This window comes from Halichoerus grypus, chromosome 2 (assembly GCF_964656455.1).
Source record: "Halichoerus grypus chromosome 2, mHalGry1.hap1.1, whole genome shotgun sequence".
In the NCBI taxonomy this organism is placed as follows: domain Eukaryota; kingdom Metazoa; phylum Chordata; class Mammalia; order Carnivora; family Phocidae; genus Halichoerus; species Halichoerus grypus.
In genome coordinates, this window is record NC_135713.1 from 90,129,115 (window position 1) to 90,156,173 (window position 27,059).

A 27,059-nucleotide genomic window follows, 5' to 3' on the forward strand; every position below is an offset into this window, starting at 1 on the left:
CACTGGCTACACCAGGCTCAGGGAAATATCCACATCAACCTGAAAAAAAGAAAAGGAGAAAAAACAGGAAGAAAATTACTTCTAGGCTTTTAACTGCTTGTCATTTTCCCTTACTCTGTGCTCTTCATAAGTTTTTACTCATTATGATCCAAGGTAATATGCCAATGTAGCTGCCCCTCACCTCTAACCACCCTAGCACAGTATGACTCACTGGACAAGAGATGCTTCTATTTTACACTGTTTATTCTTCTACGAGGCTGGTGACGTCTGAATGACAAGCCCTGTGCTTGAGAGATGGCACAATGAAGCCCTTCAGAATCATATGGGAGACAAAATTCCATAGCACCTTTAGTCTCATACCTAGAAATGATTAAAAATGTTTTTTCTCGCTACAAAATTTAAATCTTTAAAGAAAATTTAGGAAATGCAAATACACAAAAAGAAAGAAAGGTTTCCAGTAATCTTACCAGTCCGAAATAACCACCATTAATGAATGATGTAAAGATATTTGATGTAAAGATAAAATATAATTTATTTCTACAAAATGGGATAAAAAATAGTACACGCTATTTTATAGCCTCCCCATTTAACATGAATATCTTTACACATATTATAGATTTTTGCAATTTTACCATTTTTGAATAATTAGGAAGTATCCCACTATAGAATACAACAATTTATTTAACCTATAGCCTGTTACTGGACAATTACATTGTTTCCTCTTCAGAAATGATACGTTTAAAGGACAGCACAGCACAAATCACATCAGTGTCCTCTAAGGTTGCTTTTTTTTTTTTAGTGAAATGGATATCCCAAGTTTCTAAGTAGCTCTGCATGCACAGTCTTTTGTTTAGGATAAGAAGCACATGTAGGCACAAGACTTGACTACTTACTGCTCATTATTTCAAGGGCACTTGGAAATTTCTCTCCACTCCACCTCTACTTGCAAACTAAAATCACACCCTTAAGAAGCTTAACATTCATATTTTATGGACCTTTACTAGAGTAGGGCACAATGCAATTTAAGTCATTCCCTCCCCTACCACCATGAGTCTTCAACAAAGTATCTGCATGCATTAGGTGAGGGGATCAGCACTGAAGTACCATATTTGAATCCAGTTCTATTAAACACTGCAGGACACTGAGCAAAACAGAGATGTTCCCCAGGCTGGGCAAAAGAAATGAAGCATCTGAGAGAGACAGACTAAAAACAGACACAGGAGCTTGAAAAGTGAGCCGGGGCTGTGGGCACGCTGCAGAACATTCAGACTTAGCAAAACACCTCTGGATTCAACAGCCTGATATCAGAAGGCCATCTATCTTACTGACACCATTAATTCTACAGTTTTTCAGTCATTCAGGGTGCAGTGAGGCTATAGCTTCATTTTAATAATGGAAGTTGTAGGAGGGAAATTTACAGAAGTTATTGGTAGAATTCATTTATTTGTTTATTCTACAAAATGAAATGTTTGTGCAGCCATTAATTGTATGTTGAAGTATATTTTTGACATGAAGGGATGCACACGATATATTAGGTGATGATACAGTTACAAAACACTATAAAATGTGATTCGTTAGTATAAAAAAATATATTTGTTCATGCACACACACACACACATTTAAAAAAGATGCATTCCAATATGCTAATAATGGCTTTCTCTAGGAGGTAGGAATAACGATGGTTTTTATCTCCTTTTACTTTGTTAAATCTGTACTTTTATGGTGAAGATCTATGATAAAACAAATGCTGAGAAGGGACATTTGAATTTCATGCTCTATTTTTTTTCTTCATGCTTGTTATTTTCAGACCATCAGGCTCTTGATGCAACTTGCTTTATTGATTTTTTCCTCTTTGTTTCATTCCCATGAGAATATGAAAGGTCTTTGTCATTTTATCTCCAATTCTGTTTCTCTATCTCCCCTTTTTCCCACTTGCTTCTCAAACTAGATGTTTCAAATGAACTTAAAGTATTTAAGGGTGGTCACTCCTTATTTGCCTTTGTGAACAGTATTTAGTAAACTTTCATCTATCATGTAAATTCTTAATTCTTTGAAGAAGCACAAATGGACTGATTTGCCCCCTAATGCCCTGACTTCAAGCATTTTCAACCATCAAGAAAGTAAATCATTTAAATTTAGAACTGACAAGAAACAGACTCCGTTATCTCTAACATATATGCATTAAGAATAGTCTGCCAAGGGTTTTGTGTAAAGGCAAAAGATAATAAACTTAAAATGTATATACTAGTCAGTGAACGTTTTACATATACAGTAGAGTGAATGTGATCCAAGTTCCAGAAATAAACGTCTTGGGTTGAATATAAAACAAATGCCAAGTAAATGAGCTTATTTTCTGAGGGATGAAACTCAGTTCTCTTCTACCTTAAATGAAATGAAATGCATCTATCTGAGATTACATGGCACAAGGACGTCAACTTCATAAATATTCCTGATTCTCTGCTTTATGACAATACTGGCAAACCTAACTCCATTCACTTTACATACTTTATGAAACACTGGAGAATTTGGTATTTATTATACCATTCAATCATGTATACTTTGAGGCTTTAGAAAAAACGAAATATTTGACAAGTCTTATTAAAAAAAAAAACTGTGCATGAGTGATTTTGTAGTAGTTGTATATGGCTTTAGACATTTAAAAAAAAAATTTTATGTAATAAAACCTGGTTAATGGATGGCATGTTGAAGAAGCCCATTACATAGGAGTTGTGGCTAATGACTAAAGTCTTTCTAATCTGATCACATATTCCACCTTCCTCACTAGAAGTTCTTAGCATATCAAAAAGACATCTAAGTATTAACAATTAGGTAAGGAATAGAAGTGTCAATGAGGCATAATCTATTAGTTTTAGGATTGTTGATGGACATAGCTTACTGACTGAAGAACGTTGGTCACTCCTTTTGAAAGATAGCCTACTGACCAACCCCATGATTCATGTGCACTCTGACCAAGTAGGAACTGTTGCACATTCTCAGAGGCATAAAATAAAAATAAAATAAAAAGCCTGCCTCATACCGTACAGAGATTCTCCTGCACACCACGCCACCAGAATTGTGGACTTATGGATGAATGTCTCTGCTTCTTCCACTATTGGCCAGTTTCACTCTCTGCTTTTCCAAATCCTCCACTTCCAATGAAATATAAGGGCTGATTCGGACAGGGTTCTTTTTTTTTTTTTTTTAAAGATTTTATTTATTTATTTGACAGAGAGAGACACAGCGAGAGAGGGAACACAAGCAGGGGGAGTGGGAGAGGGAGAAGCAGGCTTCCCGCCGAGCAGGGAGCCCGATGCGGGGCTCGATCCCAGGACTCTGGGATCACGACCTGAGCTGAAGGCAGACGTTTAACCATCTGAGCCACCCAGGTGCCCCTCAGACAGGGTTCTTATTTGCAAACAACACATCTTGACCCAGACCAAATTAAGCAGAAAACAAATTTATTGGAAGGATATTAGTTATCTCCTAAGGATATTAGTTATCTTATAGAATAACTCAGAAGGCTGGGAAACCAAAGAAGAAACTGAAAGAAGAACATGGGGGAGCTGAGACCTCAGCCAAACTGATGCCATGGCTGAACCCTGGGCGTTGTCATTAGCACCGTGCCAGATGGTCCTGAAGGTAGTATCTCTGTAGACAATATAAATTCTTCACTTTCTCTGCTTCCATGCACCATGTGCTACAAATTCAAAGTCCCAAGAGTAAGTGTCTTGGTCAACTGCTGCCACACCAAGAGCTGCATAAAGAAACCACTCCAAAAAATCAGTGACTTAAAACAACGATAGTTTATTTTTGCTTATTTGTATGTGGGTCAGCTGAGAGTAGCTGATCTAAGCTGTGGTTGGCTGAACTTGGCTCCAAACTTCAGGTTAGGTTCCATTTCAATCCTTATCTCTTACTCTGATTGGATCAGTGGGATGCCTGACCTTTCTTCTCAAGGTGATGGCAGAAGTTCCAAGATAGCAAGCCAAACCATACAAGTACATTTCAAACCTCTGCCATATCAAATCTACCTACATTCTATCAGCAAATACAAGTTATATGGCAAGCCCAAAGTCAAGTGGCCAGTGAAGAGCATTGCACCTCTAATGAGAAGAGCCATGAAGTCACGTAGCACAAGTCATGGACACAGAATGTGACGAAGAAATGGGGCTAATATTTTAATTTACTCTAGTGATAATTCCTATTGGTCAAGTTCAAGCCTTGTAATAGTGCCCTAGCTGCCAAGGGGATGAGTAGAGCAAGTGTCTGGCCCTTTTGACTTCTGTAGCAGCGAAAGGGTCCTACCACAAGAGGGTTCAAATGCTAACCAGCCATCAAAGCAAAAAATATCCATCAAAAGTGCCCAGTCATGCTTTCCCATTCCCTTCGATAAAGTTCCAGTAGATTGTAAAGAAATGGCACACCTGACAAGTGGAAATTAAATCAGAGTAGGAATTTGGAGACTTGGGCTATGTAGCAGGAAAATAGGAAGCAACATCATTTTTCCAGAATAATGACAATGGGATGATCACACTTGTAAGACCTTTGCTCTGGCTCTACACAGAACCCTGGATGAATATGCTCTTCTTCTCTCATCCTTCTACCCAAAAAGATATACTGGAATCAAATATATGTGAAATGGAAAGGAAGGAACACTCTTATTTATGAAGATGTTCAATCCCTGCTCACACACATCCCATAAGCAAGAGCTAACCCCTTCAAAACAAAACAAAACAAACCTCAGTGAAATCTTCCTCCAAACACCACTTTTTTCTCTTAAGAACTTTAACAATCATTACTCTGACACCCCTGTAGGAACAAAAACAGAAATTGGGGGCAAATCTAGTCCGATTCTCCCTCTAGTCTCTTGACTTCTTTAACCTCCCTAAATGTGAGTTAGGCACAGCTTATGGGTTGAGCGGAAAGTCCAGAATTTAACATGAGTGGCATGACTTGATGAAGATGAGATTGTGGAGGCAGAAAGATGAGCTGGTCCGTGAGGAACTATTTACTCCACATCCTTCAGACGGGCATGGCTGGGCTGGTGTCTAGCTAGTACATAGGAACGGGCACCAGGAAAGGGACCTTGCCCCCTGTTGCCCCCTTTTTATAAGTCAGGTATGAAAGCAACATCGGTTGGAGGAATACATGTTTTGGACTCAGCTGCCAAGCAAAATAAGCCATTAGTTGTTTTGGGGAATAATAGGAGTTACCAGCTGCCTGGCACCTGGAGACTTTAGGGATCCAAGTTCCCATGGGAAATTGAGTTCAGTTGCTTCTCCTTCCCCCACCATTGGAATGAGGTCTACCTCACTTATTGCTGGAGAGCGTTCCAGGGTCATTCACTGGAAAATCCTGGTAGGCTTAGAAATGGGCCAGGTATTATATTGCGACTGGTATGGCAAAAGGGATTCAGGGGCAGGTGAATTTTGTAAATAAGCAGCAGTTGCAATTGGGTGACCATATGTGATACTGATTTCTCGAGGTAAGAATGAGGCTCCAAGGTGACCTTCTTAAAGTCACCAAGTATCTATGGTTAACGTCACCCAGTCCCTGAAGAACATGTTAAACAGCTCCTATCTTCCTGCCGTTTCAATAGATATAAAGTACTGAACATCAAGGCAATATGGCATCTGGTGTGACCTGACATCAAAATGCAGATGTACACTTAGTACTGAATTTTCCCTCAGCAACAAACACATCAGTCTGATTGAGTTCAACAAAAAAAGAGATGTCTTCCTTCCGTGGAAGTAAGATTCTTGCCCTCACCTCTGGCACTTTCACGGAATTCACGCATGTTTGAGCGAAGTGTGGTTGGCCTATATTTCCTGAACTGGATCCTTTTGGAATGCCAACCCAACTCAGTCTTCCTGCTTTTCTGAAAACAGCCCCCCATGAGGCTGATTCGTCCAGGTATGGATGACCCCTGGTCAACGTAGACAATCATACTCTTTCCCCTGGGTATTTAAAATCTGGTTTGGAGAGAGAGTAAGGCTTGGAGTTAAGTGGAGTTAAGGTAGCGTTCTGATGAGATGCACATGAAAACCCTCAAAAGCTTTCCAGTAACTTTCCTACTCCTTTCTTTCTTAAAAAAAAAATTAAATTAGCAGAATTTTGTATTTATTGTTTGAAACTAAAATAACTATTCCAGGGGCACCTGGGTGGCTCAGTCGGTTAAGCGTCTGCCTTTGGCTCAGGTCATGATCTCAGAGTCCTGGGATCGAGCCCCGAGTCTGGCTCGCTGCTCAGTGGGGGGCCTGCTTCTCCCTCTCCCTCTGCCCCTCCCTGCCCCACTTGTGCGTTCTCGCTCTCTCTCAAATAAATAAATAAAATCTTTCAAAATAAATAAATAAAAAATAAAATAACTATTCCAAACACATTCCTTTTGGAATGGGGGCAAACCAGGGTTCAGGGACATACAAGTTATCCAGAGAAGTTCACAGACAGTATTATTTCCTACTGGAGAATCCAGGAAGGGCTCACTCTGCCCCTACTATTAACATCCTCCAAAACAGGTGGCTGGCTGAATGTTTCACATCTTCTATCTAGGACAGGGACAGGATGAAGTTAAGCAGCAGCTAAGTGATGCTTTTAAACCTGGAAAACGCCGTAAGACATGATTAAAATGTTATCTACTCTACTTATGACTCTAGACATAATTATGCTTATTTGCCAAGCACTTTGTGTGTATTCATGTCCTTTAGTAAGAACAAAGTTCTTGGAAGATTCCTCAAAGTATCCAGATGTTTCTAGATAAGTGACAGGTCATCTTTCTAAAATGAGATCCAATATATGAAAGGAAATCAAAGGATGCTTGTAATTCCTGGCAACTTGCCCTGACAATCCACCCACTCCCCCAAACAGCCTTTTGATACAATAGACTTGTCAAATACTTTTATAAGAGCCTTCATCACAGTTAACATTTGAGTCCTCACAGTGCCAGGCACCGTGCCAGGAACTTCCAATGCACTATTTCCTAGTCTTGGAAACCATGCAAAGGGATAGGTGATTTTATTATTCCATTTACAGATGGAAAAAAAGGTATGATCCCTGACTAGCAGCATCATTACCATCTGGAAACTTGTTATAAATATTATCCCGGGCCCACCCCAGACTTCTGAATGAGAAACTCTGCGAATGGAGTCCAGTAATCTGTGTTTTTTACAAGCCATCTAGGTGACTCTGATGTAGGCAAAAGTGGTTCTCACCACTAGTACAGAAGAATGCTAAGAGGAAAAACATCTGAAGTTGCAACCTCAAGAAGAGGGGCACTGTACAGTGTTTTCTGATGCAAGAGCTGAAGGTATGGAGCTTAATAATAATAAAAATCATAGTACTGGGGCGCCTGGATTGCTCAGCTGGTTAAGCGTCTGCCTTTGGCTTGGGTTATGGTCCTGGAATTGAGCCCCGTGTTGGGCTCCCTGCTCAGCGGAGAGTCTACTTCTCCCTCTTCCTTTGCCCCTCCCCGTCATGCTCTCTCGCTTGCTTTATTATCAAATAAATAAATAAAATCTTTTTAAAAATTAAAAAAAAATAACAATACTAATAATTGTGATGTTTATGGCAAACAAAGTGTGTCAGACATTTTGCTTTATATTAATGATCTTATTAAAACCTCACAATACATATACAAAGTAGTTACTATTATTATCACCATTTTGTGATAAATAAATTGAAGCTTCATGAGACTGACTGACTACCGGGTGTTGGTAAGTGGTGGCTCCTGGCTGAGACCTCAGTGATTTCACACCAGGGTCAGACCTCCTCATGTCATATAACTTTGAGTTATGTAGTCTAGATAAACGGAAGCCTTACTGAAAAAAAGAAAGTGATGCACTGAACACCATCAGTTTTGAAGTCAGTGGTATACATTTTGTACAGAGTAAGAGGCACTTATAACTCCATTCTCTTCCTGCCAGGGAAATAGTTGCAACTAAACCACGCAGTCTTTTCTTGAGTAGATCTGGAGCAAATGCTACCACTACCTGTGGCCACCTACTAAAATCTATTTCTTTGCCTTGTATATTTTACATAAATTTAAAAAGCAAGATTTTTCCTCCCCCTCATTTTCAGATGACTGAGAGTCTCTGACATTTGCTTTATTATATAGATCGTAATTACTTAATTGCTTTTGTTGTTTTCCACATAATTGTCAGAATAGTTTACTTTGGTTTATTTTTGCATGGCATGGCAAGCTTTAATTCTTTTTTTTTTTTTTTTTTTTTGGTAGGGAAGACTGAGCAGGAAGGGGAGAGGGAGGTGAGGGGAGATGAGGAGTAAACCAACACCAGAAGAAATAGAAGTGGAAAAACAAAACCAAAAAAAGATTCCTGGTACTGTAGGATGTCAAATCGAGGCAAAAGACACCTAATACCAGTGATTTGACCTTTTTATATCAGAAAAACAAAACATGTCGAGATGTGAGAGACACTTGAAAGGTACAATTTGATTTTTGAACAATGTTTTCCATATGGTGCACATGTCAACCATAATCTTTACAGGTTTCTAGTTCACTCCTCAGTGAAATTCACATTTCCGGTTTCAGCTTAGAAAGAGTAGGAATTATAGCTCTGCACACCTTAGAAATGCATTGAAAAAATATGAGAACTATATAAAAATTAGTTTTTTTATTATATTTTACATATGGAACAGATATTCAATGAGAACCAGTTTTAATTTCTGAAGAATGAAAATTGTCGTGTTGATCTATATGGTTATAATAAAGCAATTGACCTAGGAGACCAAGGGCTAGTTAGAGAAAATTTTGCTTTGTGTTGCAAAGTTTCTGACTCTGTTCATTAAATACACTGAAACAGCTATATGTGGACAATGTCACATAATACTAGCTGACTGTATGCAGACTGATCATCAATTGATGGATTAGCTTAGAACTTTAGAAAAAATGCAGCCTTATATAGCAAGTTCTCGCAGAGATGAAGATGAACTAGATTAATAATTTTTACATTTCCTTGGGTCATCAATCTCTTAGGAAAGCTGATAAAACTTAAGAATCCTCTTCCTATAAGTATGCATATACCTATAAACGATTATACTTATTAATTTAGGAGGTTTTGAACCTTAGGTTAAAAATTTCCAAACAGCATGGGTTTTGGGATTTCTTCTGATTAAAAATGTCTTAGATGAGGGGCACCTGGGTGGTTCAGTCGGTTAAGCGTCTGCCTTCAGCTCAGGTCATGATCTCGGGCTCCCTGCTCAGTGGGGAGTCTGCTCCTCTCTCTGCTCCTCCCTCCCCCCACTTGCATGTGCTCTCTCTCTCTCTGAAATAAGTAAATGAAATCTTTAAAAAATCTCTTAGACGATAGGATTCTATTGTTTAAATCATCTGAATTAATATCAGTTAGGATCAGCTGACGGCTTATCACATAGTTCACAGAAATCTGGGGGACCAGGATATGGGTGACTTTGGTGGAAAGCCCCTGAAATCTCCTTCTCTACAGACCTAACACTAATAATTTTCAGGATATTTTGTACTTGTAACTAATTGCAACTTCTTATATTTTCTTCAGTTTCTTAAGCAAGGGATGGTTGGTTAGAAGTAATTAATTGAGCTTGGTTTTCATGTGCTAGTGTAATACTGGAATTCTGACAATAGCTTCAGAAGATACATTTTATAACATTCATTGGTCCTATCTACAGTCCACGGAGACTTGTGGCCCTTTAAAATTATCAAACATAAATCCCTTTTGTGCTGTGCCACAGCAAATTTGGCTCATCAAATAAGCTCCCCATTAGTTGAGGGGTAAAGACAATAAATAAAGTGACAAAGATATTCAGGGGGATTTGGTTAACTTAGAGATGAAGGGCATCCCCGCACTTCCTGAGCTAATTGCCCAGTACTAGAACTACTTCGGTTTCTGAAGGAGTGTTTATTGTTGTTGTTGTTGTTCCTAGTTTTCGTTTTCCATCATGAGGAGCTTTCCTTCAGAAATATTCTGAAAGAAAAAAAAGGTAGAAAAGTGTAGAGCCCATTGGGGAAATAAACAGTACAATTATATATGACACTAAAATAAATGAAGGCTTTCCTTCTTCCAGCCCTGCTTCCTCCTAATGACTGTGATAACTGAAGTGTTGGGTTTTATTAAATAGAGCAGAAGTGAACTCTCTGGAGATGAAAGTCGCTATTGAGATTCATACCTGCTGAAATAGCAGGCGGCTCCTCCCTTTTATAGCTGACAGGCCCATAATGAGCACATTTTGTAGCTGGAGAGAAAGAAAAGAAGATGAAAGAAAAATCTTTTGAAGACTAGAAAAAAAGGGAAAATCCCACTAATACAGTGAAACCCCTAAATTGTTTTCCAAGAGACAGAAAAAAGAATACTATTTAAAAGGTCATGCTGGTTGTTTGAATTAGTTTGGCTTCGAGGAGATAAATATTGTGTATGAGAATATAAGAATGTCTGCTAGAAACTATTTTCACACAGCAAACAAAGGAATCATCCCTAATGTGTGATTAACTGATGTTCCCTGTTCACCACAAAGATTGGCTTTCAAATACTTCAAGTGCAGGGGCTCTTTATTAATTGGCTCAAGCATCCCTTAGGACTTCTAAGATATTAAGACCACAGGTGCTTCAAGGTTCTTTCTTTCTTGAAAAAACATACATACAGATTTTTCAAACATGGTGACTACAGGAACATTGTCACCTATTTTTAAATGATGCAATGAACCTATCGTTAGCACTCAAAAACTTTTCTGCAACATGCCATGTTAGCTCAATGTCTATTAAATAACAATTGTATTTTTTCTTGTACCTTCCAAAAAAAAAGTCTAATTGGAATAAAATGCATTCTCCAACCCAAACAGGTTCTGTGACTTTAAATGCAAATTACCAAACTGTTCCTGAGGCAACTGAAAAGAAGGACTGCATCCATCATGCTGTTATTTAAAATGGATTTTAACCCCTTAGGCTGACAACAAACACAAACCCAGATTGCCACAAACAGAAGCCTGGAGGTCTGTTGGAATAGAGCTGCCATTTCCAATAAAAACAGAGTGCTGCAATAATGCCATAGTGAGCAGGACTTGATGTTGAAATTGCGGACTTGATCTAGATGAGATTGAGGGTGAAAAACTAGGGAGGACATGAGTGACATTTTACATTGGGTAGAGGTGATGTGAGGACCTCCCCACACACTGGTGAGGTTGCCAGTGTTTCATAGACCCTGAGTCCCACACAGGCTCCAATCCATTGATTATCTCATTTGGAATGACTGATGCCCCTTCAGATCCAGGGATCTGACACCCTGGGATCTGACAGGAAATGGTGAATTATTTATTCATTATTTAATTAGAAAACCAACTGAGCTCCAGAATCCCTGTATTTGAAATTGAGTCTCAATTAGAAGCCACCCTACAAGCTAGTACTCTAAATCATGTTCTACTTATTCTAATGTGTTTATTTAGAACTTTATATTTTATCACTGGCTCTATAATTCTTTCAATAAATCATCCCCTGTATCCTCTTAGTTGCTAATGGCTTGATTCTTTAACACTGTTAACGGTTCAGGCTGGTTCATAGTAGTGACTTGTTAAGGGGACTGTGTCTCTGTGCTCTCCCAGCCCTCACCAGTCCTGCTCTCTCTGAAATGTGGCTGGGTGCCCAGAGAATGAACTAGCTACTGCCTGGTAGAGAGGAGAATCAAAGACTGGTACTTGGCAGGGGCCTCTGCTCTTGCAGCTGCTGAGTGCTAAACTATTACTCATGTGCTTCTCCAGCCGTGCACAGCAGGGCTGGCCTAATGCAACACTGAGCCTCTCCCCTGGCCCTTAACACAGGACTTGGGTTTCAGAATTGGAATAAAGGGGGCAAAATGAGCTGGCTTCTGCCCAGGGCAGAGTGGTGAGCATGTCTGTCCTGCTCAGACTGAAATGCAGTAGACCCGTTTCATGCTCTTCGTGTGCATAAGAACTTGTGTAGACTCCCACCATGAACCTAAAGTGATTGCTTGAGAACCTTGGTGGGTTCTGCATAGGTAGATGAGTTCCTCAAATGGAACTTCCGAGGCAAAGTAACACCATTCAGACAGAGTTTTCATAAAGCTGTGGAAGAATGGTCTCAGCAGGAGACTACAGTGATAGAGGGAGGGAGCTTTTCTTCCTTCCACTTAAAGAAAATCACACACCCATCTACCTGTGCTTTGCCAACAGGTGTTTTTAATCTGACACTACATGTCCCATAGTCTCCCAGGACCCAGTGAGGTATGTCTGCTGAGTACGGTATTTGTAAAGGAGGCAGGGAAGAAAAGAACAGAGAGAGAACCCAGGGTCATGGAATTCCAGTCCAAGACCCCCTGCATGGTTGTACGACTGCAAATAACTTGGGCTTTCTCCGTTTCCTCATCTGTCTCCTGCTTGTGTATACACATAGATTGCCAGTCTTGGCTATTTCCCACACTTTTAGGATGAATCTCCTGCAATGTCAATGGAAACAGAATTGAATGAATTGTCAAATTGTACATTATAACATAAAAGATATTTTTCTACTGTCCCCTCCCCACATCTCACACTCAGTTCAACCCATCGAAATGGGGTAAACTCCACACTGAACCCTGTTCCCTAACAGGGTTTTTTATGTGAAAAAACAGGGTTTTATCTCTTCCTGAATAACTTCCTTCCAAGAGCCCCCCAGCAGAAGTAATAATAATCATTGACAATCAGTTTATCTTGCTAATAGTGACGAACTTTAGTAAACTTTTATGATCAGAAGTACCTGTATTGCTTATGTAAAACTAAAACATTCCATGTGACTTTTATTACTCTTTCTTCCCAAGGTAATGGACTCAAGGAAGTATAATTAAAAAGCCAAAATTGTGTTCAAAATAAAAAAGCACACACACATTTTCCCCACATTCCAACTGAAACCTGTCCTCCACTCATCTTTCAAGAGAAAAATTAAACTCAGCGGACAAGACGTTGCCTACCAATTGTTCATATTGGTTGTCCGACAGCCTCTACAGCCCAAACAACTGATAGGTCAACATTTTGTTTTTCCACCGGTTGCTTTGCTGTAATACGGATCCTGCCTGAAAATATCTGCATGCTTTTAAAAATGTTGTTCCAAATGGAATTGGAAAGACGCTACAATGCCCCCTCAAAGGCAAACCCCAGTAAAGGTGGTATTAGAAGAGACGCTGTATATAGTGGCACATAGTTCCATTATGCATTTTTCCTTTTCTCATTGGCCAATTCTTCAAGAAGTAGCTCTCCAACCTTCCTTTTTATGTGTAATCTTCGAGGACATACAGGGAACAAAGTCAAGAAAACCTGTTGTCTGTGTAGGTGGTTTTACATAGTGGCAAAAGCCATTTCAGAGACATTGCCTTAATGCAGCAGAGTTTCGGCTCTTTGGGGTGGGGACTGGGAAGTCCACAACCGTCTGATGCGCTGTGGAAGGGACCCTGTTTGCCCCTGAGAGCTCCCTGAACTCTTCCAGGCTCCTGGGATCCACTGAATCCGCACTAACAGAGCTCTAACATGAGCCACATATGTAATCGTAAGTTTTCTCCTGGCCATACAGGAACAAATAAAAAGAAACAAGTCAAATAAACTTTAATGATATATTTAACTTAACCCACTATATCCAAAACATTGCTTTATCATATAAGCAGTCTAAAAATTATTAATGAGATATTTTGCATTCTTTTTGTTGATATCGAGTCTTCAAAATTCAGCGTTTTGTCCTGACAGCACATCCCGGTTTAGTCCAGCCACATTTCAAATGCTCAGTTGTCACTAGGGTAAATAAATACCTAGGGTATTAGACAAAGCGATTTCATCCACTGCTTTTTACCAGAACATGTAATGGTGCCCGAGGGACCAGAAGGAATTGATGTGGCTCCAAACTATGAGCAGATTATCACCTTTGGTTTTTACCAAACCTTTTTCAAAAAGCCCTATAGCAAAGTGGGCTCTTTGATGCATTGAATCATATAACCATTTGTCCCTTCAATACTTAGTGATTGCTGGGCACTGAGCTTGTCTGACCTCACAACTTTGAAAGATGAATAACTGAAAAGCTGCATTTCTACTGACAGGATCACATATTTAGATTTCTTTTAATAAAGTTTTATTCTAGAATAGTTTTAGATTTAGAGAAAAATCGTGAAGATAGTTCAGGGATCTCCCATACGTCTCATTCCCAATTTCCCCAAGTATTAATATCTTACATTAGGATGGTACATCTGTCACAATGAACCAATACAGATACATGGTTATTAAGTAAAGTCCATGCTTTATTCATATTTTCTTGGTTTTTAACCGAATTTCCTTTTTCTGTTCCAGGATACCACATTATATTTAGTCTTCGTGTCTCCCGAGGCTCCTCTTGGCTCTGACGGTTTCTCAGACTTGCCTTGTTTTTAGCAAGCTTGGCAGTTCGGAGGAGTATTGGTCAGGCGTTTTGTAGAATGGCTCTCAATTGGGATTTGTTTGGTTCTTTTTTTTCATCATTAGACTTAGGTTATGAGTTTTGGGGAGGAAAAGCAGAGAGGTAAAGTGCCATTCTTATCACGTACTGTGTGATGTTAACCTTGATCACTTGATTGAGGTAGTGTTTGTCAGGTGTCTATACTCTAGAGCCACACTTTTGTGCCCTTTTTATACTCTACTCTTGGAAAAGAGGTCACCGTGTATAGTTTGAATTAAAAGAATAAGAGTTACGTTCCACCTCCTCAAGGGCAGAATATGTCCCTATATTATTCGGAATTCTTTTGGCATGAAAGATTTGCCTCTTTCCCCAATGAATTTTTTAACCCAATCATGTTTTTAAAATCAGTTTGGGCTTGTGGATATTTATTTTATACTTCAGTTGTTATCCAATAGAATTTAATTTACTTTGTTGCTCAAATCATTTCAGCTTTGACTGAGCCATTGGGAGCACTTTCGGCGGGCTCCTGTCTCTCTTCACATGTCCTTATCACTGTGGGTTTTTGGGGTTCTTTTGCTTTGTCATTCTGCTTTGTTTTGTTTTTGACAACCTCCTTACTTTCTGGCATTTTGTATTCTTCCCGCCCTAGGCGTAGAATCAGATGTTTCTCCAAAGAGCGCTGGTTCCTTTTCTTGGAGGATGGTTAAAGACGAGCAAACAATAAAACGACAACAACAACAAAAACAAGATCAGAGTGCTAGATATTTAACATTTTCTAGAGCATAATTAGTAATTTATAAACAGTTTTCCTTGGGAAAAAAATAAGCAAAATATACTTTCTTGAACATTTTCCAAGTGACACATTTACACGTTGTAAAATGTGAAGAGTATCTGGATCTCTCGCCTCATGCAACATTACCGCGGCATTCCTGTCAATGGCAATCCAGGTGGAAGATAGAAAATGTACCTAAGTAAGGCAAATTAAGACTTCTCACAAGCTTTTCCTGTGAGTCAAATATGAAACATGGCCAGCAATTAGAATATTATATTATATTATATCATATTATACACCACCTGAAACAAAAAATCAGCTCAGTGGAATAGTAAAGAAAATGTGTTGGCCCAAGAGAGATGAGAGAATACTGAAAAATGGAAAAAGGATTAAAATTAAACAACTGGGCTTGACTGTGTGTTCATGAGGTTGTAAGATCTTTACAGATCATGTTTTTAACGACTTGTGAGAAGCACAGTGCCTGGTCTATAGCCCAACATTTCTTAAGCCACTAAACTGAATTGTGATTAGGTTTTTAAGTATTGCTTCTTAACTTTACCGTAACCATACAGTTGCATCAGATTCAAATAATCAAAAGGAATTTAAGAGGATATGTTTCTGTTCTTAAAGAACAGATGTTCACATTGAATAATATCACACTCTGGTCTATTCAATTGCTGAATCCTGTGCCGTCCTTGCCCTACCTGCTCCAGTACCACAAAATCATTCAAACATTTCTTCTAAGAAGTCATAGAATGATCATTTCTTAAGGTAAAGTTGGACTAGACCAAGTGACTATTTCACGAAAACATTCTACTGGAGCTTGTCTCGGAGAAAACTAGGGAAGCATTCCTTCCAACTATGGCAGCACTAATGCAAACCAGTTCTGGTGCTTGGTTTGATTCTTCTGCTTCTAATTCAGTAGAGCAGTGACCTCATTCTAGTCCTTCCTCATGCCGGTTCAGTAATCCTACTCTTCATTGGCCACCCCCGCATTTTCCCCAGCCAGCTGCTCTCCTCGTCCCTCTCCCACTCTCCATATCCGGGCAGCATCTTCAGGCTTCACATGCACCTTGTTCTCACTTGCACTTACCCCTCCACTATTCCCACTAACTCGGCAGTTTTCAGTCGATTTGGTGTCAGGAGGAATAAACCACACATTCCCAGTAAATCCGGAGATAATGATTTAAGCCTACACTACTGCAGATTTTTATTGACCTTTTGAAATAAAATGTAAAAAATGATGAATTGCTCAACTACATGTGCTTAAGGTCCTATCTTAAACCTGTATTGAGGAGTTCCATAATCCTGCCAAATGAAGATTTTGAGAAAACTACAGCCTGTGTTCTCAATTGCTCTCTCTCCCTAGACAACATATTTGGATTAATATGCATCCTCTCTCAGTCTCTCTACCTCCTCGCCCTCCTTCTCTCTTCCATGCAAACATCTTCATTGTGTGAAACTCACTTCTTTGGGAAGCTTACTGTTTCATTTTTGGACAGGTCAATTTGTGGAAAATTGTCCTTCATACAGAACTGAAATTTATAGTATCATCTGCACCTATCAAATGAGATTCTATCTGCAGAAACTTTTTGAAGCAGCAAAGTAACGAATAAATATAAGATCTAGGTCAATTTCACCATGTAGAGTTGGAAAATTTGACAAGCATGCTGTCCTATCCAAGTTACTGGAATAGATGAATATGAGAATAGGGCGTGAACGCTAACAAACCCTGCACAGGTTTCCATATAGCTCCTTCCAGGGTAACATGAATCCATTAATCTGTGTTCTTTAAATAGTTCTATTTAAGCAATGAAAGACAAGGACCAGGCTAACCCAAAAGCTCAAAAATAGTTTTTAAACCCCCAAAACAGGAAGAAAACCAGGACCTAAGGACTAAGGCTGATCAAGAGCCAGCAGGAGCTAGAGGAGGTGGGTGTGACTGAGTCTCCGAATCTCTCTGCTGGTTAGGACACTTCTGTCTTTGAAATTAGTGGAGGCAGTGGTTTCATTCATTTCTCGCTTCTCTCCTCATGGTCAAAGACAACCTCGGAGTATTTGAGAAATTGTTCCAATTCTGGACCCACTAAATAAAAAACAGCGCTAGTTTGCAAAAGAGTCCCAGATGATGGCATGAAAAGATCCCCAAACTTACTCTGAGAATATAACTGTGGGAACAGTTTTTAAGGCTTGGTCGGGTGTGTTCAGCTTGAAAGCTGAGCAATGGGTAAACTGCTAGCAGTTCTGGATTTGGGGGTCAAAAAAGGGCAAGAGGGGAATAGGACCTGACCTCATGTCTACAGGTGTCCTCTGGACAAATGTGACAAGCACTCCCATTTCCAAACTTCCATCCATGGTCAGAAATCACATGAGGCTATGTGGTATTTCAAAAAGCTGTAAATAGAGTACCTTGATTCAAGTAACACAGAACACTTGGATAGACATGAGATCGCCTTTGCGGGAATTTCAGGCTCATAAAATTTACCAGGCAGTCCTCACGGAGGGTGAGACATTGGTTCAATACAGAACATAAATGATAAATATGAGTAACTTCTAGATCGTTTGGAATTGAAATTAGTACTATATATCACTTGGAACATAAATTCAGAGTTCATGGGAAGGTCTAGGATATGGAACACGAATTTATACCATGATAATTAGACCCTTATACTCAGTGACCTTATATGCTTTTGCAGAGACAGAGTCTTTAAATACCTTATTAATCTCATCATGGTTCTTTCATAAATGTTAGCTTTGACAGCAGTCTTAACTTTTGGATAAGAGGTCTAAAGTACAGAAAATTTCTAAGGTATTTATTGTACACATTACTGCTCAATATAATAAATATAACATACATTTATAAAATGCTCTTGGCCCAACCAAAAGATCATACCAGTAAGTTTTCTTCGAAGAATATCAATAATGTGTAGTAAAAACACCGTCTTAAATATTTAGTCAATATTAAGTGTTATGTCTTAGAAGTTTTATATAGCATCATACTTCTTGGAGTATAACACAATAAACCAAATTCTAAGTGAAATTATATTAGGCATTTTTTATTATTCTTTTTTTCAGTTTTCCTGAGACATAACTGACAAATTAAAATTATATATATTTAAGGTGTGCAACCTGCTGTTTTGATAAATATATACATTGTAAAATGATTACCACAGTTAATCACAGTAGTTAATATACCCACCACTTTACATTGTTACCTTTCGTGTGTGTGTATGTGTGTGTGTGAAAGAGTAAGATATACTTTCTTAGCTAATTTTAAGTATACAATACAGATTATTAAGTATAGTTACCATGCTTTATTTTTTTTTTTTTTAAAGATTTTATTTATTTATTTGAGAGAGAGAGAATGAGAGAGACAGCACATGAGAGGGGGGAGGGTCAGAGGGAGAAGCAGACTCCCTGCCGAGCAGGGAGCCCGATGTGGGACTCGATCCAGGGACTCCAGGATCATAACCTGAGCCGAAGGCAGTCGCTTAACCAACTGAGCCACCCAGGCGCCCATAGTTACCATGCTTTATATTAAATCTCTAGAACTTATTTATCCTCCGTAACTGAAACTTTATATCCTTTGACCAATATCTCCCCATTCCCCCCACCCTCATCCTCTGGTAACTACTGTTCCAATTTCTGCTTCTAATAGTTCAACCTTTGTAGATTCCACATACAAGTGAGATCCACATAAAAGTGATATTTGTCTTTCTGTGTTTGGCTTATTTCACTTTGCATAATGTCTCCAGGGTCATCCATGTTGCAAATGATAGGATTTCTTTCTTTTTTAAGAGTAATATCTTACTGCATAAACACATCACATTTTCTTCATCCATTCATGTGTAGATGGACACTTAGGTTGTTTCCATGTGTTGGGTACTGTAAATAATGCTGCAATGAACATGGAAGCACAGATATCTCTTTGATATATTGATTTTATTTCCTTTGGATATATACCCAAAAGTGGGATTGATGGACGAGATGGTAATTCTATTTTTAAGTGGAGGGAACACGGTACTGTTTTCCATAGCAGCTGTACCAATTTACATTCCCACCAACAGTGCACCAGGGTTCCCTTTTCTCCATGTCATCACCAACACTTGTTATCTTTATCTTTCTGATGATAGACATTCTAACAGGTGAGAGGTGATAGCTCATTGTGGGTTTTGATTTCATCTCCCTGATGATTAGTGATGTTGACCACCTTTTCATATACCTGTTGGCCATTTGTATGCCTACTTTTGAGAAATGTCTATTCATGTTCTTTGTCCATTTTTTAATTGGGTTATTTGTTTTCTTGCAATTAACCTGTTTGAGTCCCTTTCGTATTTTGGACATTGACCCCTTATTAGATGGCTTGAAAATTTTTTCTCCCATTCTGTAGACTGTCTCTTCAGTGTGTTGATCATTTCCTTTGCTAGAGAGAAGCTTTTTCATTTGATGCAATCTCATTTTTTAAAAATTTTTTATTGTCATGTTAATCACCATACATTACATCATTAGTTTTTGATGTAGTGTTCCATGATTCATTGTTTGCATATAACACCCAGTGCTCCATGCAGAACGTGCCCTCTTTAATACCCATCACCAGGCTAACCCAGCCTCCTCCCACCACCCTCCCCTCTAGAACCCTCAGTTTGTTTCTCAGAGTCCATAGTCTCTCATGGTTTGTCTCCCCCTCCGATTTCCCCCCCTTCATTCTTTCCCTCCTGTTATCTTTTTTTTTTTAACATATATTGTATGTGTTTTAATTTTTTATTGTTATGTTAATCACCATACAGTACTTTTTTTTTTTTTTAAGAATGCTGAAGACAGAGGCTTCAGTTCATGAGGCCTTTCATTCATTTTGAGTTTATCTTTGTGTATGGTGTAAGGGAATGGTCCAGTTTCATTCTTCTGTATGTAGCTGTCCAATTTTCCCAGCACCACTTATTGAAGAGACTATCTTTTTTCCATTGGATATTTTTTTCCTGATTTGTCAAAGATTAGTTGACCATAGAGTTGAGTGTCCATTTTCTTTCCATTGGTCTACGTGTCTGTTTTTGTGCCAATACCATGCTGTCTTGGTGATCACAGCTTTGTAGTACAGCTTGAAGTCAGGCAACGTGATGCCCCCAGCTTTGTTTTTCTTTTTCATCATTCCTTCGGTGATTTGGGGTCTTTTCTGGTTCCATACAAATTTTAGGATTTTTTGTTCCAGCTCTTTGAAAAATGCCAATGGTATTTTAATAGGGATGGCATTGAAAGTGTAAATTGCTCTGGGACATTTTAACAATATTTGTTCCTCCAATCCATGAGCATGGAATGTTTTTCCATCTTTTTGTGTCTTCCTCAATTTCTTTCATAAGTGTTCTGTAGTTTCTAGAGTATAGATCCTTTACCTCTTTAGTTAGGTTTATTCCTAGGTATCTTATGTTTTTTATTGCTATTGTGAATGGAATGGATTCCTTAAAATTTCTCTTTCTACAGTTACATTGTTAGCATATAGAAAAGCAACTGATTTCTGTGCATTAATTGTGTTTCCTGCCACATTGCTGAATTGCTGTATGAGTTCTAGTAATTTTGGGGTGGAGTCTTTTGGATTGTCCACATAAAGTATCATGTCATCTGCAAAGAGGGAGATAAATGGGACTGTTTTCTTAATTTCTTTTTCAGATAGTTCATTGTTAGTGTATCGGAACACAGTTGATTTTGTTGTGTTGACTTTGTGTTCTGCAACTTCACTGAATTTGTTTATTACTGAACAGTTTTTTGGTGGAGTCTTTGGAGTTTTCTATATCATCAGATGATCATATCATCGGCAAACACAGACAATTTGACTTCTTACCTCCCAATTTAATGTTCCTTTTTTTTTTCCTCTGGTTGATCTGGGTAGGACTTCTAGTATTACGTTGAATAGAAGTGGTGATAGTGAGCACTCTTGTATTGTTCCTGATCTTAGAAAAAAACCTTTGGCATTTACTGTTGTGTATGATGTTAGCTATGAGCTTTTCATAAATGACTTTTATTATGTTGTGGTAGTTTCCTTCTGTTCCCAGTTTGTTGAGGATTTTTATCATGAAAGTTTTGAATCTTATCATCTTATCAGATGCTTTTTCTGCATGTATTGAGATAATTATATGATTTTTTATTAACAATTGTTGAATGCTAACTGAATGATATCATTTAGTACACAGAAAAACTGTCTCTGTGTATAATTTAAGGATTAAAATTTTAGACAAAAAATTAAGATCCACCCTTCAAGAGAAAATTTAACCACAATACTGAAGTGACAGTTTGTGCATCAGCTTCTAAGTTTCCTTTAATTATCTCTACTTGTTTTTTTAAACAACAGAAAGTAGTGGGTGCTTAATGATACTCTTCTTAGCTAAATTCAAGCAAAGTATTAGAATCAACTTGATCTCTGCCTGTCGCACCCTCCATTGTAGTATGGATTTGGTTCAGGCAAATGAACTTCTTTTTTTTTTTCTCATAATACAGAACATAGCAGACATCCACAATTTAACTAGCTACTTAAAAATCCTTTCTGTGAAAGATGATGTCAAGAAAACCTTTCATCATATCCACCTACTTGCAGACTAACTTTTTTTTGCCTTTCAAATAAACCTCCCAAGAAGCTTGCCCTGAGTGCCTAACACTCCTGAAGTACACTCATTGACTACCAGAGACAGAATTGGAGGGCAGACCTTAAGGGTCACGCAGTTCAGCCACCCCCACAAACACTCTCACTTCCGAGCTTCTTCTGGCTTAGGTCACCTCCCCCAGCTCCCAACGGAATGAGACATTTAAATTACAACAGCCCATTCAGAAACACAGAGCAGCTGCCCATGTGACTTAGCCTCAGTATTTGTGTTTGAGAGAGGGTCCTGGTTGTCTGGTTCACTCCAGAAAAGTATTATAGATGATGAAGTTGGGTCCTGTGCCACACGGGAAAAAAAAATAAACAACCCTCTTGTTGACACATGACCTACAACGAAGACAGAGGCTTCAGTTCATGTGATGAAATATTTGGCTCTGAGAAAATGTCACTAGTTTTGTTTTTCTTAGCATGGAAAACCAATTCATATTTTCATATTAGGATGAATCTCAACTGTTTCAGCCTTGTGGTATCTCAATAAATTGAACCACTCAAAATCTGCTTTCTGCACAGCAAGAATGAGTTACAAATGTCTTTTTGAAATGACAGATTTCAGAAGCCATTCTCTATCCTTTCTGTGCTCTCCCTGGCTGCTGGCTTGCTGACCTGGAGCTTTTTACCTGGTGGTCTGATGAGTCATGGCATTCACCAAAAAAAAAAAAAAAAAAAAAGAGAGAGAGAGAGAGAAGATAACAAGGCTATTTGGCTGGTTAAATATAGAGGCAATTAAAAACCTGCTGGGTGGGCTCTTTTCCTGTAAGGCCTGGATGTGGATTTAGAAGACAACAGTGGATTCTCTTTGTGGTGCCTACAAATATTCTAGAAAATGGAATAGGAAGGGGATGTGAAGACAAACTCATCAGAACAGACAGTCCACATATTCTTAGCCCTCAAGTATTTTATAGTCTTTGACAGGTCTCTAGGAAGGTTACTTTTTCTTTTTTTTTTTTTAAGATTTATTTATTTATTTGAGAGAGAGGAGGGGGATGGGGCAGAGAGAGAGGAAGAGAGAATCCTCAAGCATTCTCCCCACTGAGTGCGGAGCCCCATGCTGGCAGATCTTAGGACCCTGAAATCATGACCTGAGCCAAAATCAAGAGTGGGGCACTTAACCAACCAACTGGGTGCAGGCACCCCAAGAAGGATACTTTAAAAAAAAATCAGCTGTAGTGTATTGTGTAAGACTGATGAATCACAGACCTGTACCCCTAAAACAAATAATACCTTATACGTTAATAATAAAAAAAATAAAATTTTAAAAAAAATTTAAAAATTTTTAAACTTGGAAGAACAATCTGGACACAGGCAAGCTTGATCACAGCAGAAACTGTCTTGTGGCGGGCTGTAACACAACTCGGTATCTTGTGTCTCAGACCAGCTCGTCCTTCATCCCTCTCTTTGCTGACCCTATGGGCAGCTGCCAACAGCAGCCGGGCCAGAGACTTTGGATCCTCCCCATCTCACCTTCCTCATCCACAGGCACAGTGAGGTACTTCTCAGATACTCTTGTCTCCTCCTTTGCCACTGCTACCACACAAGTCGAGGCCCTCATCTTCTAATGATGGGGTCAAGCAATGGTCTTGAACTCTCTACATTCTCTCCATTCCATCCTATACCCCCAGAATGATCTTTCTAAAATTCAAGTCCAAACACAGTCCTGCTTAAAAACCTCCCATCGCTCACCTCATCAGGATCAGGTTCAGATTTTTAATGAGGCATAAAATGGGGGTTTGCAAGCCAACCCAACCTATATTTGGGAGACATATAACTTAAGAGTTGGGGTTCTGGAGTGTGGGTGGGAGAACAGTTGTTCCTTTCACCGGTTGTATGATTTTAGGGAATTACTCAACCTCTCTGAACTTTAGTCACTTCATTTGTAAAATAGGGATAGTAACATAATCTATTTCACAGAACTCTTGTGAGGATTAGATTAGATAATATAAAAAACACTTGACATGGTATCTGACAGAGAGTTACTGCTCAATGCTTATAAAGTTTTATTATTGTTTTGTTCTTGTTTTTATTTTCTATCTCTAGTATTTGCTGCTTTTTCCCAAACTTCCATATTTTCCAACCATTTTCAACTGTTGTCTGTCCCTGAACAAGGGACCGTTGTCTGGCCCTGCCCAGGAGGATGAAGCAGACTTGATAGAGAAATGCCTAAAGGAGCTATGGCTCATTGAAGGTGCTAGAGTTTGGGATGAACCAGGGTGGTGTAACTCAGGAATCCTCCATGAATATGCTGAGAGATGAAACCATTGCTTGTGTCAAAGTGTAAGATCAATTGGCTTCCTTATTAAGCCAACTGGGAGGAGACGGGTCATACAAAACTGGTTAAAAACTGGTGTCTCAAGAAGAAAAGTTTAGCAAAACTGAGCATGCAATGGAAAATTCTACACTGTGGGACATATCCCATTCTGCCAGAAGGGGACAGATGCTTAAAAGTGCCACACCAGGTTGGGCAACTCTCTTCTCTGCCTGGATTGCCCTTCTTTGCTGATTGCTTTTTATCTTTCAATGGCTATTTTGATTGTCTTCTCTATCTCCCTAACTCCTTCAGTGTTACCTACCCCCTTGGGTTGGTAAGCAAAACTTCTTACTTCTTATTAAACACATACTATGTACACTGCAGTCATCTGTTGGCTTACTCTAGGTGATCTATATTAGGTGGTGACTTCTTCGGTCATTGCCACATACACGGTGGGAATCAAGTGAATATTTGTTAAATGACAATACAGAAAGCAATTTTATTCCGAAGATATGTTTTTGAATTGGCTGAATTTTATTTCTGCTCTTTGGATTTCTCCCAAGCACAGCATACTTTGAAAGGAAGGAAGATTTACAGGACCTTTAGCTAACAGTCTTTAAAAAAAAAAAAGAAAGAAAAGAACAACTGTGTAAGGATACCAACACTTAAATCCAAGATTAATGGAAAACAGAAACCTGACTGGAATAAAGTGATCCCATATAGAAGACATGCTACCATATGAGTAAAGTAGAAACAGATTAGGATAACCCACAGGAAAGCAAGTCAGGATTCTTGGGAAAAAAAAAAAATAGGAAATGGAAAGCTAGTGGTTCTGGTTGACTGGAATGCCTAATGTTCCATTAATTTTTACAGGCAAATCCCTTCTATCTGGCTCTCTGGGTCTTCTTCTTACCAAGTGTACGATCTTGAGGAACTTAGATTCTCCGAATCTCAAATTTCTCTTATGTAATACAGAGTGGGGAAGAAGGTGGGAATGACTACTCCCCACTTTATGGGTTTGGAAACTATGATTAAACTTGAACTCATTATTGAGATAGTCACTTTGTGTTTTCAAATGGAAAATTAAACATTACCTAAAATATCGAGTGAATGCTTTCCTAATCAAAATTCTGAAGCTATTTTACTGCACTAACCCAACTCAGAAATGCAATTACACAAGTCATTATAGTTTGTATTTGGAGATTAGAGTTCATCCTATGAGTAGTTTGCTAGAATGCACATCAGACACAAAATACCAGAATTATGGAACATTTTAAACTAAAATAAGTGGTAGAACTAAATGAATTTGTTTATACTCTTACCTTTTAATGCTTGATGTTGTAAATCTCTAGTTTAACTGGGTGATATTAATATACTTTAAGTGATTTTATAGGAATTTGATTGCTACTATAACTACAATTATAAACAGTAAAAAGCCAGGTTAAAAAGAATCTTTTGGGACTAGCTTTCTTTATAATAAGTAAATAAGAATAACTGGTAATTCACTGGATCTAATTTGGCAATAATGTAATAATGATAATTGGTATGTAACTGGATTGAAACAGCTTCTGATTGTGCTTGCCTCATTTAATATTAGTGGTTGAGAAATGTATCCTGGCTGTGTAATTGATGTATACATGATATTTATTACATTTTTAAAGGTATTTGAGGTATTATAAGATCTTAAACTATTTCCTTATAATTTTATTTATACCTTTTATTTTCATTAACCAGGTATATAAAGTTTGTTAAATAAAGGTAAACTTCCCCTTCCCCTCCTAATGAAATCATAAAAGAGTGAGGACTCCATTTAAAGTCATTTGTAGAAAAAGGTGAATAGCTACCTCTATAAATAAATAAAGTTTTGTATATTTTGAAATAGGATATGATGCCTTCAAAAATCACAAGAACTGTCTGGAAATGTGAGGAATTTTTAAACAAGCAATTACTTGTTTTACAAAGTTCCTTCAAATGTGCACCAACCTTTCTTCATCCCTTTATGAATAAGCACAGGCTGCTATGCAATTTTCTGCAGATCTCTTCCAGCTAATTTTAAATTGTAAGTGCAGAATTACATAAATTTGTTTCTGTTGTCAGCTTTGAGTACCTGGTGTTTTAAACCCAGAGTTCTAGTTGGAAAAATGATATTAATATGCTTTCTTTAGGTATTTGATTATATTACTTGTTTTATGAAAAAAGAAATAATTATAAAATTGTTAGCTCTTTTAATCAAAAACCATTTGAATACTCATAAATATATTTAGATGTCAAGGCAATAAAGCCTACGAAATGAAATGGACCAGATAACTATTTAAAAGAATTCTCGCGTGTCAAGTTGCATAAATAACATAGTCTAGAAGTGAGGATTAATCTTCTCTCAGATAACATGTTATCCTGTTTTGATGTGATTAAAAATCTCCACTGGGTCTGATGCTAATCTCTCCTCCAAAGGCTTGGATCTTATCGAGCTTAGGAGCTACTTGATACCCTCAAGAGCCAGTATCAGTTTTTATAATCTGTCTGGGCTAATGAGACAGTGGTTAAGTTTACACAGATTATCACTTGTGGCTGTCTCATCAACTTGACATTATATAGGAGAACTCAAAGCACAAGGAGGCTCAGACAAGGTCACACAAGTAGAAACTGAGAGACCATTTTTAGTGATTTGCCTTAAAATTATTTAGGTTTTTTTGGTTTTATTTATCTTATCTTCTCCTTTTGATATCTCTAAAATTTCCCTTTTTTGCCCAAAGAATTACATTGTATACAGAGTCCTTGCTTTTTAAAATATATTATTCATCCAACAAGTATTTATTGTGTATTATGTGCAAGTTACCATACTAGGAGGCTGGGGATGTCACAGGGGATGAGGACAACGAGATGCTTGCCTTTCTGGGGCTCACAGTGGTGGGGAGATTGGCATTAAGTAGACAGTACACAAGAGCAGTAAAAGCCCTGGAAGTTTCTTTCCCTTTTAACTGCTTTCTTTCACTTCGGCCTCTGTAATAGT

General features: G+C 38.3%; 1 long non-coding RNA gene across 1 annotated transcript in view; it reads right to left on the minus strand.

Annotated features, from left to right (window-relative positions):
* The window catches only part of LOC118519579 (uncharacterized), a 49,557-nt gene continuing 22,498 nt past the window's right edge, over positions 1-27,059 (minus strand). Inside the window, exon 3 of the long non-coding RNA XR_013445338.1 lies at positions 1-39. This is a non-coding gene — a long non-coding RNA (uncharacterized LOC118519579). The remainder of the gene's footprint in view (positions 40-27,059) is intronic.